General features: G+C 43.2%; 1 protein-coding gene across 2 annotated transcripts in view; it reads right to left on the reverse strand.

Annotated features, from left to right (window-relative positions):
• Window positions 1–8,443, reverse strand: part of Tlr8 (toll like receptor 8) — a 25,210-nt gene extending 16,767 nt beyond the window's left edge. Inside the window, exon 1 of one of the 2 annotated variants that reach the window (XM_087193745.1) lies at window positions 8,307–8,443. The gene's annotated coding sequence lies outside the window, so the exon portion shown is untranslated. The remainder of the gene's footprint in view (window positions 1–8,306) is intronic. The other variant, XM_021249132.2, reaches the window with a different exon arrangement.
• Between the last annotated feature and the right edge of the window lie 8,031 nt (window positions 8,444–16,474).

Raw genomic sequence — 16,474 nt, forward strand, 5'->3', positions numbered from 1 at the left:
GTCACCAAGTAGCCAGAGATTTGGGTCACGTGAAAGACTCGATCTCCAGATTAAACAAAACCAGGTTGATTCCCTAGCTGAGATGGTCCTGCAAAATCAAAGGGGACTTGACCGCCTGTTCATAAAACAAGGAAGGTTATGTGTAGACCTAGAAAAAAACCTATCACTTCTATGTTAATGGTTAACTACCCTAGTTTCTGCTGTAGCAGGCCCCCAGTTATCTTACTTCTGCTTTTGCTCGTGAGACCTTGCATTATAAATGCTCTCACTAAATATGCTAGACAGAGGGTTGATGCAGTTAAACTGATGGTGTTGAGACAAAATTATGAGATTTTAGAAGATGTTTTAGAGGAATAATGCAAAGAATAAATACAGAAATCAAAGATTTGATTAAGTTACAAGAACCAGTGGGGAGATTAAACAACACACACACACATACACACACACACACACACACACACACTTTGTATATGACTTTTAAAACAAGAGGACAACACAGTATTTTTCAAAATTGTATATAGCTCATATGCATGGACAAAGCAAGCGTGGCAAGTGTTTGCATAATGTTTAATTACAAAAAATATTTATTCTTTAAAAATCTTCAAGATTATGTCTATTTGCTGTGCATTTTCTTTCAGTTTGCTTTCTTTCCAGGGTTGGGGTTGGGATAAAATGTATGTTTGTTTAGCACCTCTGGAAGACCTTACTAGAGCTCTGCAGTTTTCCTTTCCTGAAGTTCCTTTGCCCTTTCGGATTTGTGTTATGTCATTTGCTGACCATGGACTTCATGCCTTGAATTCCCAGCTCTTGTTCAGGAACCAGAAGGTCAAGCTCTATGTGCCATGGCCTGGTAAGGATGGCACCAGATGTTTGTGACTACTGTTCACAAATGGTCCTGTGCCCAGCCCTCTTCCATCCGTGGTCTCAGGCCTTTCCCAAACTCAGGTGCCTGGGTCATACATGTAGCTAGCTGTAGGCTTCCTGTGCTCCCATCACATCCAGAGGAAGTGTTTCACAATTTCTTTTCCTTTTAAAGTTTTTCCTTAATTGCTGCTTTGAGCCTCTTAGTAAGATTTCAGTTATGGCTCATCTCTCACCTGTCTCTATGTGAGGGTATCAAATAGAGTGATTTTGCTTTAAATAGAAGTAAACAGCCATTCACTAAAGAGTGTCAGATTGTGAACTGAAGATGACAGATACCGGAATGGCTTGTGTGTGTTGCTGTGGGCTCTGTTTAAAGTCAAATACCACTAGGAAATGATGATCCTGTTCAGGGCATTTACATAGGAATCACTGCGTTTGCTTCTTTTCTGTTGTCAGCAGATAGGGGAATTAATTCTGCATTTTAACTCTGACGTCCATTTTTTATGACCTTTCTACTAAGAGCTATGTTAGAAGTAAAGTATGGTGGTGGTTTTATTAACTGTGTTACTTGTTCAGGTCATTCTGGCTGTGTATTTTTCAACAGGTCAGCATCCCTAAATCTGTCCGTTTTATACAAGTGTGTAGCGTGAACTAGGCAACTCGATTAAGAGGTCTGAATATGAAATAACAGTTTGGGCTGAGGACCTCTTTGTCTTCCTTTCAGTGTCTTGTGCCTAGGGCGTGTTTACCACACGTGAGGCAGCCTCGTCTGCTCTTGCACTGTACATCTTAATACACCATTGGGAAGTAGGCTCACTTTCCTCTGGGCCTTTTGCCTAAGTGAGGCTTTGCTGAATCAACCCTACTTTTCCTTTTAGAAAGGTTGTTACATGAGATGTACTTGCAACTGTTCTTTTCCCATCAAAAACCAGTGAATGTTTGCTGAGTATATTATGCTGCTTCCTAAACCACTTGTCGCTTTAGGATCGACTTTACCTGTACCTTGTTCTTCCCCTTCTTGCCACCTCAGGTGAAAAACTGAACTCAGTGTCTGCTTCTTCCATATTCTCTCTTCCTCCCTCCCCCGTCATCCTACTTGACCTTTACTTTAATGGCATCAATCTTAAATGACATTTATGAAGACTAAGGAAAAATTTTTAGAGGAAAGCTTGAATAAGTTCCTTTCCCTGGTAACTTTGAAGAGCAGCCCAGAGTTGCTGCATAGATGTATGTGGCTCCCTTCAGATGCTTTGTGTGTGGTGTTTTTCAGCCATCTTCCCAGTTAACTCTGCAGTGTCTAGATCTGAGTGTCATTCATCCTCTCCCCTCGCTCCTCTGAAACAAGACTCCAGGAGCAGTGTGCACTTCCTCATAACCCCGCCTGTGGAGGAGCAGTACTTCCTAGAGCTGCTTTCTAGTTCCAGTGTTGGCATACTACCCGAGGACACTGCGGTTGTTGGGTGCATTTGCTAATTGGTATGACAAGGTGAACTGGCCTTTCCTACTTCCAAGCTTTTACTAGCAATCCTCATATTTGACAGGATTCCCAGAGTTAACCACTCTTGTTAGTAGCTTCAGTGCCCCCAGATGGGCTGAGCAAGCTATATTATATGACAGCTTCCCTACTACATACACCTACCTGAGTCTGTCAGAAGGTTCAGTCAGCACAAGGGTCTCCGTGTCATTTTGAGGTCAGTGACATTGTCTTCTGAAAAGTGCATGCTTCACCCAAACAGTTCAATGAGCAGCAGATGGACTTCCATTGATTTACAATAAAATTTTGATCCAAAGCTCAGGACTCAAACCATAGTGGTAAAATGGAGTAGCATATAATATCAGACTAAATTTTGTGTAATTTGCTGCCACTCAGGTCATATGGTTTTTTGTGTGTTTAAATAAATATATTAAATACACGTGTATACATACACACGTATATAACAGATCCGAGACGGACTTGGTTTGAAATGGTTGAATCTACAGTGGAGTGCATGGTTCAGCCACGATTAGGAATTCAAATTTAGTACAAGAAAGAAAAGGATGTAATGTGACAAATTCTTATAGCTACGTATCCTGGTATAGAGCACTTGGGGGATGGGATGGGGTGGGTTGGTGAGACAATCAGGTTGGTAAATTGATTAAATGCTCCTAACCCTGTAATTTTGTGCATAGAGCACCCTGTGCTGTGGAAATAACTGTTGTTAGATTTTTTCATTGTAACTGGACTGTTCAGGTTGCCCAGAGGGAAAGAACATTCCTAATTCTAATAAAATAAACTTTTATTTTGTTATTGCAAAAAAAAAAAAAAAAAGAACCAGTGGGGAATGAAGGACCCTGTTAGCAAGACAGACTCCATATTGCTGCTTGACCCACCTGCCTGCCCTTTAGATGAACTCAGAAGGAGGAAGCTTAGAAACCTCCTCCCCTTAGAGTCTCTTAGAAACAACAATTAATCAACTATTGTTTTACAAATGTTCTATCGGCAGGACGTTCCACTTCTGTACCTTTTGCTTGCTTTACTAGTTCTATCCCATATGGGGGCCTAGAAACTGTTGGCCTCAAAGGTGTATAAAACATGTTTGTCTCCCCCCAGTCGGGGCTCGAGTCCGATGCTCGGCTTGGGTCCCGGCCGGTAATAAACTTCTGTGTGGATTTAATATCTGTTTGTCGTTGGTTCTCTCTCGCTGGGTGTAACAGTTACGTCAAAATATGAGTTCTGAACTTTGACATGATTCTGGCCCACGGGTTGCAGAAAAGAGATTGTAGATCAGTGAGTGCTTCAACCTTCTTCCCCTGGGGACACAAGAGTCAGTAATTCCTGAATTTGCATTGGCATCTCCACTAAATCAGAAAATAGAATGTCAGGTTATCAAGAGGGTCAAGTTATGACTGCAGTGGGCTTGAGGCACTTTGGGTTTCATGGGTCCTTTCTTCCATTTAAAAAATATTTTATGATTGTACTGGTAGGAAGACAAATACAATCCAGGTTGCATTATATTCATTATTTTTCTGATTTTAAAAGAAATAAAAACCTTTGTTTAAAGAATCATGGTTCCTTGGCCTTTGGGCTTTTATGCCTCAAGAGGAATCACTCTTGAGCTGTCAAGGATCACGTAATGGAGTTCAGATCAGGCTGCAGCCAACTCGTTAAACAGGAGGAGACACTTGCTAGAAGGTAAGTACTAGATTGGGAGATGATGAAATGACAGGGACCATGATTGAACAGAAGTGGCAGAATAGAGGGTCTAAAAAGGAGTGTAAAAAAATAAATAAACAAGAGCAGGCTGAGCAGCATGGAAGACAGGGAGCCACCGTCAGAAGCTGGCAGAGGGCTGTGAAGCAGTTTTTCCCTCTGAGCCCCTAGAAGGAGTCAGTCTGTTGGCAACACCTTGATTTCAGACTTCTGGCTTCCAGAAATGGGACAGAGTAAATTTCTGTTGTTCAGGCCCCAAAGTTTGGGGCACTTTATTACTATAGTCCTAGGAAACTAGTGCAGCAAGAGCAGAGAGCAGGTAAAGATGAGTTGTTCTCTGGAAGCTCTCAGCAGAACAATTAAAACTGCCAGAAAGAAAAAGCCTTTGCCTGGCCACAGCTACGAACTCACTGCCCAGAACTCCCTGAGGAGGATGGCAGGGGCTGTGAGGTTCACATCTTTCATGGGCAGTTGCCTAGGAGCACCCAGAGAAATACAGAACCAGGTCTTCAAAGATCAGGTATGAATCGTGACCAAACGTTGGCTAACTTCCTCCTCTCAGCCAAATACAGTTGTTGCTACTGAGGAAGTGATTTCATAGCAAGTTTTCTGTTTCCTGGGCACAATCTGAGCTTTGGTTGAGTCCAGGGGACAAACACTCCAATTCTCTCCTTCATGTTCTGCAAAGGGAAACAACTTCTGCCAGCGCTCACCCAAACCTTCCTCTCCAACTGAGCCCAAATGGACAGCTAATAAATATTTCATTATTTTATTTCACTGGGGATTGAACCCAGGGCCATCTCATTGAGATCCACCTCCTCAGCCTTTTTTACTTGGAGACAGGGCTTCTATTAAATTGTCCAGGCTGGACTTGAACTTGCAATTCTCTTGCCTCAGCCTCCGAGAGTGCTGGGATTACAAGTGCCACCACACCTGGCAGCTAATTCGCATTAGAAAACACCAGTTCAGGGCTGGGGTTGTAGCTCAGGGGCAGAGTGCTTGTCTGGCATGCATGAGGCCCTGAGTCTGATTCCTGCTGCCACAAGAACAAACATCAGTGTAGCTTAAAGAGCAGCTCAGAAAGTGTGCCCTAGCTGAGGACTGGCCCCTGCTGCAGGGAGACCTCCATGCAGGGCAGAGACTAAGTGCTTGGCCAGGAAGACAGCAGCACCCTCAGGTGAGACTGAAATAAATCCCACACCATGAGGGCATGCCTAGGAAGCCTCTGGAGAGGTCCCCTACCGGACAATGGCACTTTTATCTTGACACAGATCTTCACTGCAGACTGCCATTTTACAAAGATGATCCCCTCCTCATCCCTCTTCAGAGGCTTCCTTCCAGATGAGCTGGTTCTCCCTTTGACAAGTTGTGATTGGTCTCAAACCTTCTCCCCAGCTGCGTACTTCTCTAAAGATGGTCCTGCAGGTGCCCCCTAATTCCACAGTGCCAAGAAAGCCTATCAATTATAAAGGCAATGGATCCCCCCAACTGAACGACTTAGCTGTTCTGGAATGTGGAATTCAACTAGAACTCACTTATTGTCAAACTGGAATTATTTCTAATTTGTAATGGATTCTGTTTGACAATGCTGACCATTGGCTAATTATTACAGTAAATTAATTAAGAAATGGCTATGCAGATAAGATTTGTCATGTTAGAGGAGATTTACTGTTAATAATAGATACTTAATTGTATTCATTCCAAATATGATGGATTCACAAACAGCTTTGGAAGACAAAAGAAAAAAAACAGTAAATGCACCCGTCACTGACATGATAGATCCTGATTTTACATACGCTGCTTGGATCCCAGGAATACTGTAGGGAACATTTGTTAAGTGCTTTTCCTGTGAGGCAAACACTGGGGCAAGCACAAGTCCTGCATTTTCTCATTTCATCCTAAAAATCAAGGAGGTGGATGGTATCATAAGTCCTCACTTCACACTTATGGAATCTAAGTCTCAGAGAGGTTAATTGACCTAAGGTCACGTGACAGAACTGAAACCGAGCTTGGATCTCCCTGAGTAGTGAATCAGGAGGACTGAACCAAGGGGCTAGTTGGCAACCCTCATTTCAGTGATCAACACAGACATCAGAACTATACCTAGAACTCACAGAATTCAATACTGGGAGCAGATTTTCCCACTTGCCTTTCTGTACTGAGCAGGCTACCATAGAGAACATCTAGAGTCCCTGACATCCCGTAGTACAACAGGAAACCCACTGGCTTTAGATATATACACCACCTAGCAGCTCTCTGTGACCATCTGAAAAGTCAACACAGCTTGTAATTGCCTGGCCTATCCAGAACACAGGTAATGTATTTAAATTTACTGAATGTATAGCTCCGAATAGTCATTAGTTACAGCTCCCGAGACTAGGTGCTTGGCCTAGTTTGAAATGTAGAGTTTGAAGATAACAAATTCTACAACTGCATTTAATAACTCAGTTAAATGCAAAAGACATTCCTTTGCAATGATGTTCCCCTCCATGGACCCTGTAGGTGATCCTTAGATTCACTTAAAGAATTATTGGGGTTTCAAAGACTAAGCATGGGTCATGGGGTCCTTCCCTGGAGATGCCCTACGAGTCTGGGGCTTCTCATGGAACTGTGTTTCCTTTCTTAAATTTGCAGTTTTTAGGGCTATTACAAGAAGGATGAAAAGCAGTGATCGAAGGAGGAGAACAAACTCTGTCACCTGCCCTCCCCCTTATCCACAGCCTCAGCTTGTCAGAGAAGTATTCCTGGGACTTTTATTTTGCTCTCAAAGTCAAACCAAGGTAGCTAATGAATAAGCTTCAGGTCTTTCCTGAATCTCCTCCCTCCCAAGAAAGGATTGTGCTTGTTAGCAAAAGGAACAAGAAACTTGATGTGTCACACTGAGACAGTGGTTCTTAACTTTGGCTGCACATCGGAGATACTTGAGAATTTAAAAAGCCACAAATGCCCAAGAATAGCCCAGGACATTCTGCTTTTGTGCATCCTGAGTTCAGCGTGGGCAGGAAGACTTTTAAAAATTCTCCCTGTGATTCTAATTTGTAGCCTTGGCCTCTCTCTGCTGCCAATGGGAGCGAGGTAGGCATTTTTCCAAGTTTAATTTGATTCTATTATAATTCTACATCTGACTTTCTTATGATACAAGTATATCAACTATCACAGCAACTTATTAAATGGAAATTGGATAACATCAACTGCAGCTTCATAGGTATCATTGGCCCAATTGGTCCATTCCTATATGGACCGATACAGTCATTATGTAAAGCACCCTAAAATTTTAGTGCAGAATTAATTTACCTTCAAGATTCACAATGGACATCAGGTATGTATAAAAATTAACTTAAAAATCCTAACTATGCCTTAAATTGTTTTTTAAAAAGACTCCAAGGACTTTAACAAGCATTAGATGACTGGGAGAAAATGTACAGGAAATTTTGGTGAGATTCTCTTGAAATCAGATTTTGCAATTGCTCTTAAACCTTGCTGATTTTTCTAGAAAGAATGTATCATTTAAAAAGATTTGCAAAGTTTATTTGTTTTTCAATCTGACAGCTTTCGACAACAATAAAACAACAGACCATCTGTTATGTCTAGACACTGTAGAAGTTATAGAAGTAGTAACATGTTACTTTAAACTCCGAACAAGAAAAGTGGCAATTAATATTGAACTTGAAACTTTTTTATTTTTTTATTTTTGGTACTGGGGATTGAACTCAGGTCCTTGCGCTTGCGCAGCAGGCAGCAAAACCACTGAGCTAAATCCCCAGCTCAAACGTGAAGCTTTTTGTAGCTATGTTAAGCTCAGGATTCACTAGGCTCTAATAAATGATCCATGCATGTGAAGGAGAGTTTGTCCTTTCTGATAGAAATAACAAGGTAAAAGTCTGTCCCTCCCCTTTCAATTGGAACCCTGTCATTCTAGAAGAGACTATTACCTCTGGCAGGGCCAGAAAGTAATATTCCAGTTCAATTTTTATGTTGGAATTTTTTTGTTTTCCAGTTCAAAGTAATAGGATGACCACTGCACTTGATGTTAAAATTTACACTCTAATTACATTGTACTAACATCCACACACATTTGAAGGAAATACCAAGCCTCTTTGCCTGCTCTTAGTGCTGTCCCAACACTTAACCTTTGAATACTTGACCATTTATTACTTCTTTGTTCACAGCAATGGCCACCAACCCAGATTTCTGGGCCAGTTGATCGTATTTTATTGGATAGTTCTTTGCTAAAAGAACAGACAGGGCTTACCTCTTTCCAGGTGATGTCGCTTCTAATTTCTCACCTCCCCACTGCAACAGCACAGAATGGTCTTCTCTGGGCAGTAGGCTTGAGGAGAGGAGACTGGCTGATCTGAAACCATCAGCAGCGGAAACTACCACCGTGTTTGCAGAAGTTTATGTGGGAAGAAGGGAACTTCTGATTTCTTAACTGTTGCCAAATCATTCATTGACCCTGCTTTAAAATTTCGAAACTGAAATAGGAGAAAAAGTCATTTATAAAATGATTTAAATATGACCCAAACCAGGTCTCTACAGCTATTTTTGTAAGTTAATGTGTATTTGTGTGAGTATGTGCGTGTGTTGGGGCATAGCCAAGGAGATTATCACCAAAATATTCATATCAATTAGTTCTGGAGAGCAGAATTGGAGGGAAATGAGGGAGAGAAAATAGGGACATTTTTTCAGTAGAGAGAAAATGTCATTGTATTCTCTTTTCATTAGTACATGTTTCAATACATAATGATTACATTCATTGTGGGTAGTTGGTATACGTACATAATACATCTTAATTCTTTTTACATCCTTTTCTCTTCCCCTACATCTCTTGGACCTCTTCTCATTTGTAAAAGATCTATCTCCCTATTCGCTATTATCTATCTTTTATTTTCCTCTTTAACTTATTTATACTTTGGGTTTGGCATATAAGAGAAACCATGTGATATTTAAGCTTGTGTGTCTGATTTAATTAAGTTAACATTATTTTTCAAGGTGCATCCATTTTTCTGTAAATGACTCAAACTTATCCTTTATAGCAGAATAGTACTCCAGTGTATTCTCTTAAAAAATAAAAATCTCACCATAAATTTGTATCCAATTAGGATTTCCCAAACTCATTTTTTGTTATGTAGGTAAATATGAACACTGCTTCCTCTTTATTCCATACATTTCTGGCAAGCACGCAGCACACATGGGTGTGGATCATCTGCTAGGCTGTCACTGCAAAAAAGGTATCTTTCCTTCAGATGTCCTTGTACTTCAAGTAACACCTGGCGCATAGTATGAGCTCAACAAAAGTTCATTGAATGAATGAGTGAGTGGGTGACGAACATTCACGAGGCTAGAAGATTTCCTTTCCTGATTTCATTAGTTGGAGTTAGTATTCCTTTTTATCAATCAATTGCAAATGCTCATCTGTAAAGTTTCTTTTTCCCTTCTGGGCAAAATTAGGCTTGCTGCTATCTGCTCTGAGGTGAACCTTCTGAGGACCTGGATCCAGGAACTCCTGAAACAGGCATGGGTGTTCCCTCAGGTTGAGGACTGTAAGCAGAGTCCTGGGCAGCAGTCCTGACAAGATGGCGGGCCAGGCTCTGTGAGATCCCCATTATTCTGGGGGTGGATAGTCCCTTCTATTTTCACTATGGGCTCTCAACCTTTCCCTGGCAGGGCCTGGACCCCAGCTCTCTGCCCATCTGAGCTAAACTCTTGGAACAAGTGTCAACTTCCCTCAGACAACAGCAGGAAGTGGCAAATTCAGTGGGGTCCATGTGTGCTGGGATGGGGGACCTGCTTGGTCCTTGATGAATGGTAAGGTTTGAGACTCTCCCTTGGATGACCTAAGGCCACTTTCCTTAAACCAAAGCCCTATCTCTGTGAGACACTGTTACTGAATGCCAAGGTCGTGTCCCATGGTGATGAAGAATGAAAGTGCAGAGGAGGCAGAGTGTGAGCAATTTTATTTAAAAGAGGCATGGGCAAGAAAATAAAAGATTTAAAGGCAAGCAAGTAAAGCTCTCGCTAGCTGCGAGTGGGTTTCTGAGTAGGAAACCTACAGGGGCTCATTGACTAGGGGTTTTTAAGGGATTTAAAAGGGAGCTCGGGCTGTTGCGTAAGCAGTAGAATCTCTACTTTGTAGGAGACTGCATAATTTTAGGGTCCAATCTATGCAGTGTTTAGGCAGTGTTCCTGCAGTGTCCACACAGGGCCCATGTGCCCTTGAGCCAATGGCCTGCCTGATCCTGCTCTGGGGAGGTTCCAGATAGCCGAAGGACACCCAGTAGATAGTATTGTAAGATCCCTGGAGGGCCCTGACACAGAAGACTCCAATTCCATTTTGGAGCCACAGTCCTTACTGCCTAATAGAATCCTAACCCATGTTCCACTAACTCCTGTTACAACACCAGAAGAGAAGTGGTGAGGGGGCGCCAGTCTACTCATGGTCCCTGGGTCTTCCCATGGGTGGCAGAAGGGACAGGTTGAAGCTGGAGTCCTTTGTGTTCGGGTGGCCTCACCTTGACTCCTAGCCAGGCCTGGAATCCTACTTCTGTTACCTGAATCCAGCTCCCTCTTACAGATCCTTGGCCTCCCTGAGATCAGGGATCCAGAAACAATAGGACCTCAACCAGACAGCCCTGTGCAGGCTTCTTGATGTGTGTGGAGCACCCCCCAGCTGTGTTCTATGCAAGGTGTACCCTCAGTTCTACCTTGACTCTTGGGATCCATGTGTCCTCTCGCCAGATAGGGTTCACTGTATCGACCTGAAGTCATCCTCTCAGATCAAGTTCCTCACCTCCCTAAGAGTCCCAGAATTCTCAGAAGTGAGCAGGTGCCACATTCTATTGCCTCTGTGTGGAGTCTCCAGAGCTGACAGCAGGACCTGGCTCCCTTCTCTTCTGAGATTAGGGTTCCCTACATGCTTTTGTCATTTCTCCATCTTCCTCCTGTAGAGCCCTGCCCTTCCTCATCTTCACCCCATCTGAAAACAGCTGACTCTCCCTGAGACCCAGACGTCCTCTCGCATTTCCTGCTATAGTGGTTAACTGATGGTCAACTTGAGTGGGAACGCCCAGCTGAGTTGAGTCAGCGTGGTTCTGGGCATGGAAGACCCACTTTAAGGCGGATTGTTGTCAGAACAGTATAAAAGGAGAATGAGAGGGAAGGATTTCAGCTGACTTTCCTCAGAGGAGCTTCCAGAGGAGCTCCAGTCTTCACCTTTGCCTTGGGCGTTGTCTCCTGGCTTTTGGCATACATTCTTCAGCTTTCAGCACTGGCCTTTTGGCCTGTCTGCACAGACTCTAGCTTTTAGCATCAACACTTTGACCTCCCAGTGCAGACCCCTGGGTCTTCTGTTGTTGATCCTTTGGCCTCCTGAGGCAGACTCCTACAGGGACATTGCTGTGGGCCCCAGGCCTTCAGCTGGATCCTTTGGATCTCTAACTCAGGGACAGATCTTTTCCACTCTTCGACCTTTGGCTCTGTGGGTGGCCATTGTAGCCCAATCTTGTAAATTTCTGTATCCTGCATTAAATCTGATTCAGAGTATGTGCAGTCTTTCGAGGAGCCGTGCCCCAGCCCTGCAAGCTCTGTAAGCACTGACTAATACCTCTGCCATGGTAGAAGTGAGCATGCCACTTAGGCCCTCCTAGGGCCGGCCCCATCGGACAGGTAGACTCTGGCATCCATTGTTTCTGGGCTTGGGACATCTTCAGTCCTTGTGGAGGGTCCATACCTTGGGTCTGGAAGTTCCTGGGACTCCTTCCTTTGATATCTACATGTAGCTCTCTCTGGTGAGTTGTTGTCACTTCTTGGACCAAATCACCTTCCTGAGACTTCTCATCTCCAACAATGAAGCAGAATTGAGGGCAGTTCACATGCAGCCTTCCTCTGTGGGTCCTCAGCCTGACAATAGGGGAATTCAGGTTCTGTGAGGTCCCTTATTTAGGGGGATGTTGGGTGCCTTCATGCCTTCAGTCCTCATGAAGGTTCTCACCTTGATTCCTGGCAGATCCTGACTTCCTCCTTCTGTTGACCTAGTGGTGGCCCTTACACCAAGCGTCACTTCCTTGAGACCAAGGAGACAGAAGTGAGGATGCAGCACATCTGGACACCCCTGCATGGGGGTTTCTCAAGGCCAACAGAAGGAGCACATTCCAGGGTGCTTCCTTAGTCTGGAGCATGCCCCCATAGGCATATTTCCTCCTCAGAGGGTCTGGGCCATTTCCCTCTGCTGACCTGCAGATGCATCTTGTGGCCAAGGCTACCATGTCCTGAGACCCCAGAGGTGGAAGTGGGGTATAGTGACTTCCTCGTGGTCCTGGCCTGACAGCAGGGCTGGATTTCTCATGTCTTAGATCTGCTGACTTGAGGCCATACCTCTCAGACCAAGGCCCACTCCTCCCTGACACCCCAAGGGCAGACAGCAGGAAGCACTGCATTGAGCCACCATGCTGAAGACCTCCCAGGGTTGGCTGACAGCAGGTTGGAGGTCACTGTCTGATCTGGAGTGCAGGTCCCCTTAATGCTGTGAGTCCTCCTGTTGACTCTTGACAGGATGTAGACCCCATTCCTCTGCTGACCAGAGTCCCCCTCTCTGATCTTCAGTAGAGTGAAGACAGCAGGGATTCAGGACATACTTCAGAGTGATAGCAGGGGTAGGACTGGTCCTTCTGTCCCCTGGGTCCCTTCAGTTCTCACTCTGACTCCAGGAAGGGCTCAGCACTTTCCCTGCATCACCTGAAGTTATTCTTCTACCAATGCTCTATCTTCTCTCAGGTCCAGATGCAGAAGTCCAGAAATACAGTGCTGACAGCAGGGGCAAATTTCTGTAGGGTCTCGGCCCTGTTCTGGAGTCTAAGTTCTTCTTCCTCAATCTGTACTCTGTCCCTTCTGATCAAGACCCTCCCATCTCTTCCAACCCAAAGTGGAAGTTAGGGGACAACACATCTGGCCACCATGACCTGAGCTTCCTGTGGTTGACAGCAGTGGTGAAATGGGATGCTTTCTGGCCCCCCTGTCTTCCCTCAGGGTCCTTCCCTTTGTTCCTTGCAGAACCTGGACCCTGTTCCCCTTCAGACCTCAGTCAGCTTTCCTCAGACCAAGGCTCTGAGTCTCAGGGCCACCTCACAAGTCAGACCCAGGTGGCTTAGGGAAGACAACAGAGGCTGAGCTGAATTGTTTGGAGACCCTCTATGGGGAGGGGACTTCCTCAATCCCCCCACAGCACCTCACCTTGACCTAACAGAGTCAGGGCCCTCTCTGCTTCACCCACCTGCAGAGTGAATCTCAGAACAAGGTCCTCACCTTACTCCAACCCCATGGAGCTGAAGTAAGTGGAGCTCATGACCAGCACCATGCCTGGGGCCTCCCAAGGCTGACAGCAGGGGCAGAACGGGATTCTCTGGATCCTGTCCATCCTCCCTCACTTCTCAAGTTGGTTCCTGGAAGAGGCTGTACCCCAGTCCTGTGCCCTCCTCAGTCTACCCCCTTGGGACTCCCAGAGACCCTGAGGTCCAGAGACCCCTGAGGTCCTGAGGTGGTGGGGGGAATGAATGGTCAGGTTGACAGTGTTGCCTGGGTCTCCAGTGCTGATGGCAGAGGCCATGCTCTAGTCCCCCAGATTATGGTGGCCTGGTGGAGGACAGGCCATGCCTTCCTGTGGGATCCTTTCACCAGCCAGAGGTAGCATTTCCAACCCTCTCCTTCTAAAAGATTGATGTTAACACCAAAGCTGGTGAGTGGCAGCAGGGAATCGAGTCTAGTCTTATTTATGTTTTTGGAGTTACGTAACATTCACAGGCCAGTGAGGCGATTTTCACTTTTAAACTCTCATTTAGAGTAGGAAAAGTATTTTACATTTCTACCACATATATGTCAATTCTATATAAAGTGTATGGATAGATTATACTTACATGTATTTATATACATAAACATATATGCATGTAAACATGTAAATTTTACATGTACAATGTATTATATTGTATGTGTTTATATTTATACATTAATGTATGTGGACTACAAATACTTACAGTGATGCCTCAGTTCACAAACTCAGTCTGTTCCACTATTCTGGGAAGATGGTCGCAGTCATGTTTGTCATCCTATGTGGAGTTCTCGATGGAAGCAAAGTTTTTCCAACTGCTTCTGTTTGTGAACCGAATTGTTCACAAACAGAAGCGTTCATGAATCTGAACCGAAATATTACTGAATTTGATTAAGTAATATCTATTCTTACTGTGCATGATTCACTGTTATACTCACTCTTCTGTTTCAAGTGCATTCTTTATATTGTTAAAATAATAACTGTTTTGAAAAGCCAGACCACACACTGAGGTGGTTTGGGGGGGCTATTAACACAACCTCAGACACCTACTGTCTCTCCTTTCTTGCTGTTCTGATATTACCCTGAGCCTACTGGCCCCTGTGGGGTGAGGGGATGCTGCAGACTTCACAGGGAAGTAGCGGCAGTAATGTTAGCTCTTCCTCCAACTCATGCGGTCATCTGCCATCTATGCAGTCTACAGTGCCCGCTCACTTCCTTGCCTGCACCCCAAACACAAGTACCAGTTCAGTCTTCAGGCCCCTCCACGACTTTCTCATACTATGTTTTTTTTAGATTTACTTGTTTATGTGTGGTTCCTTCGGTCTCCCTCCCACCCCATGCCGCCCCTAATGTTTTTCAGGGCTGATTTGGAAAGTACAAAACAGTAGCCCACACTCATTTGTCATTTTGTCATTTTGTCAGCTACAAGTAAGGCCATGAATTATAAGAAATTTAAGGAAAATTGAGAGCTTTACTTTCTTCTGTTCTCTACCAGTGAATACGACATACTGCTCTATTTATGTCAGACTTCTTTCATCTGAATCTGCCAGTACATTGTTATACGTGTCTCTATAAAGAATGTGTATGTTTTTCTTGGGCTTCTTTTTTGATATTTCTGGGATTTAGTTACCATTTTAAACACCATATTGTCTATTCATTGTTGCAATCAGTGTTTTGTGTGGCAAAGATTTGTATTTTGCTTTAGCAGTCTGTTTTCCACCTAGTTCTGAAGTCTTGTTCATTTCAATATTCCACATGCTCATTCCCTTGAATATTCAAGATAATGATGTAGTCACTAGACATTATCACTTCCCACTATTCTTATCCCCCTTTTAGTATTCACAGCTCTGGCATTATGTCTCAGCGCTGTTTTGAAACATACAGGCAATAGCATATATCTACATCTTATTCTTAACTTTAACAGAAATTCTTCCAACATCTCTCATTTAAGTATGTTTGCTGTTAGTTTTAGGAAATGAAAGTTTCTTTTTTATATTCATTGAATTAATGTTTTTATCATAAGCTCCGGTTGAATTTCTCTCTAAAGCTTTTTCTATATACCTACTGATAGGACCAAATTTTTTTTCTCCCTGATGTATTCTCTATATAAGGAATTACAGTGGGGGGGTCTTTCTTTCTTTCTTTCTTTCTTCCTTTCTTTCTTTCTTTCTTTCTTCTAATGTTACATCTCTTTTCATTTCTTGGAAAAAATCCAGTTTGTTCATTTAATTTGCTACTATGTACATAATGCTAGTAATTTGTGTAGGCTGTAATTAATGTAGTAAATTGCTGTTCTTATAATGGTGTGGGGCGGGGTCCTGCATATGGTTTTGCATCCAGGAAAGCTAGCCTGGGAGAGTGAGTTGAACAACTGTCATCTTTTTGTGTGCTATAGAAGGGTTGACATCAGATGGTGATTAGTTTCCCCTGACCATTTCGTGGAACTAGTCTCCAAAACTGTCTTGTCCTGGAACAGTGGCAGGTGGCTTGAGTTTTGATACAATTTTATTTTGGGTAGTTTAATGATTTCAATTTCTTTTTAGACCAATTTATTCATTCTTTTATTTTGTTTCTAAAATGTGGTCAGTGCCTTAGGATTTCACCTGCAATGTCATAGTATTTACGATGGAAACTTTTTATAATGCCTCAAACATACATTAGACAGATTAATATAACAAACTCATCATGCCTGACACTCAGCATCAGGAGCCTTAAATACAGATTTGGTTCGAGTCAGAGACTGCACCCACCTGCACCCCAGCCACTGGAATGAAACTATCATACTATTTCATCTGGAAATATTCCAATAACCGTAATCTAAAAGATTAGGGCTTTTTAAAAATAAAGCAAGCCAAATAGTTATAATTTCTGAAAAAGAAATAAATGACCATTAAATGTGCAGCTATTTTCATGCATTTTCTGACAGACTTACATATTGGTTATTTCTATGAATGAACATCTAAATATGGTGTATACATAGTATTTTTTTAGTTATGTCCCTAACACCTTTTTAAATCTGTGGATTTCCTTCTCATGTCTTGTAAACATGATCTCTTTATCCTTAAAATTGTTTTTTGTTGTTAAAAAAAACAAGCCTTGTA

This window comes from Heterocephalus glaber, unplaced genomic scaffold (genome assembly GCF_053883595.1).
Source record: "Heterocephalus glaber isolate CG9 unplaced genomic scaffold, H.glaber_assembly_v1.0 deba00001594, whole genome shotgun sequence".
Classification (NCBI taxonomy): Eukaryota; Metazoa; Chordata; class Mammalia; order Rodentia; family Bathyergidae; genus Heterocephalus; species Heterocephalus glaber.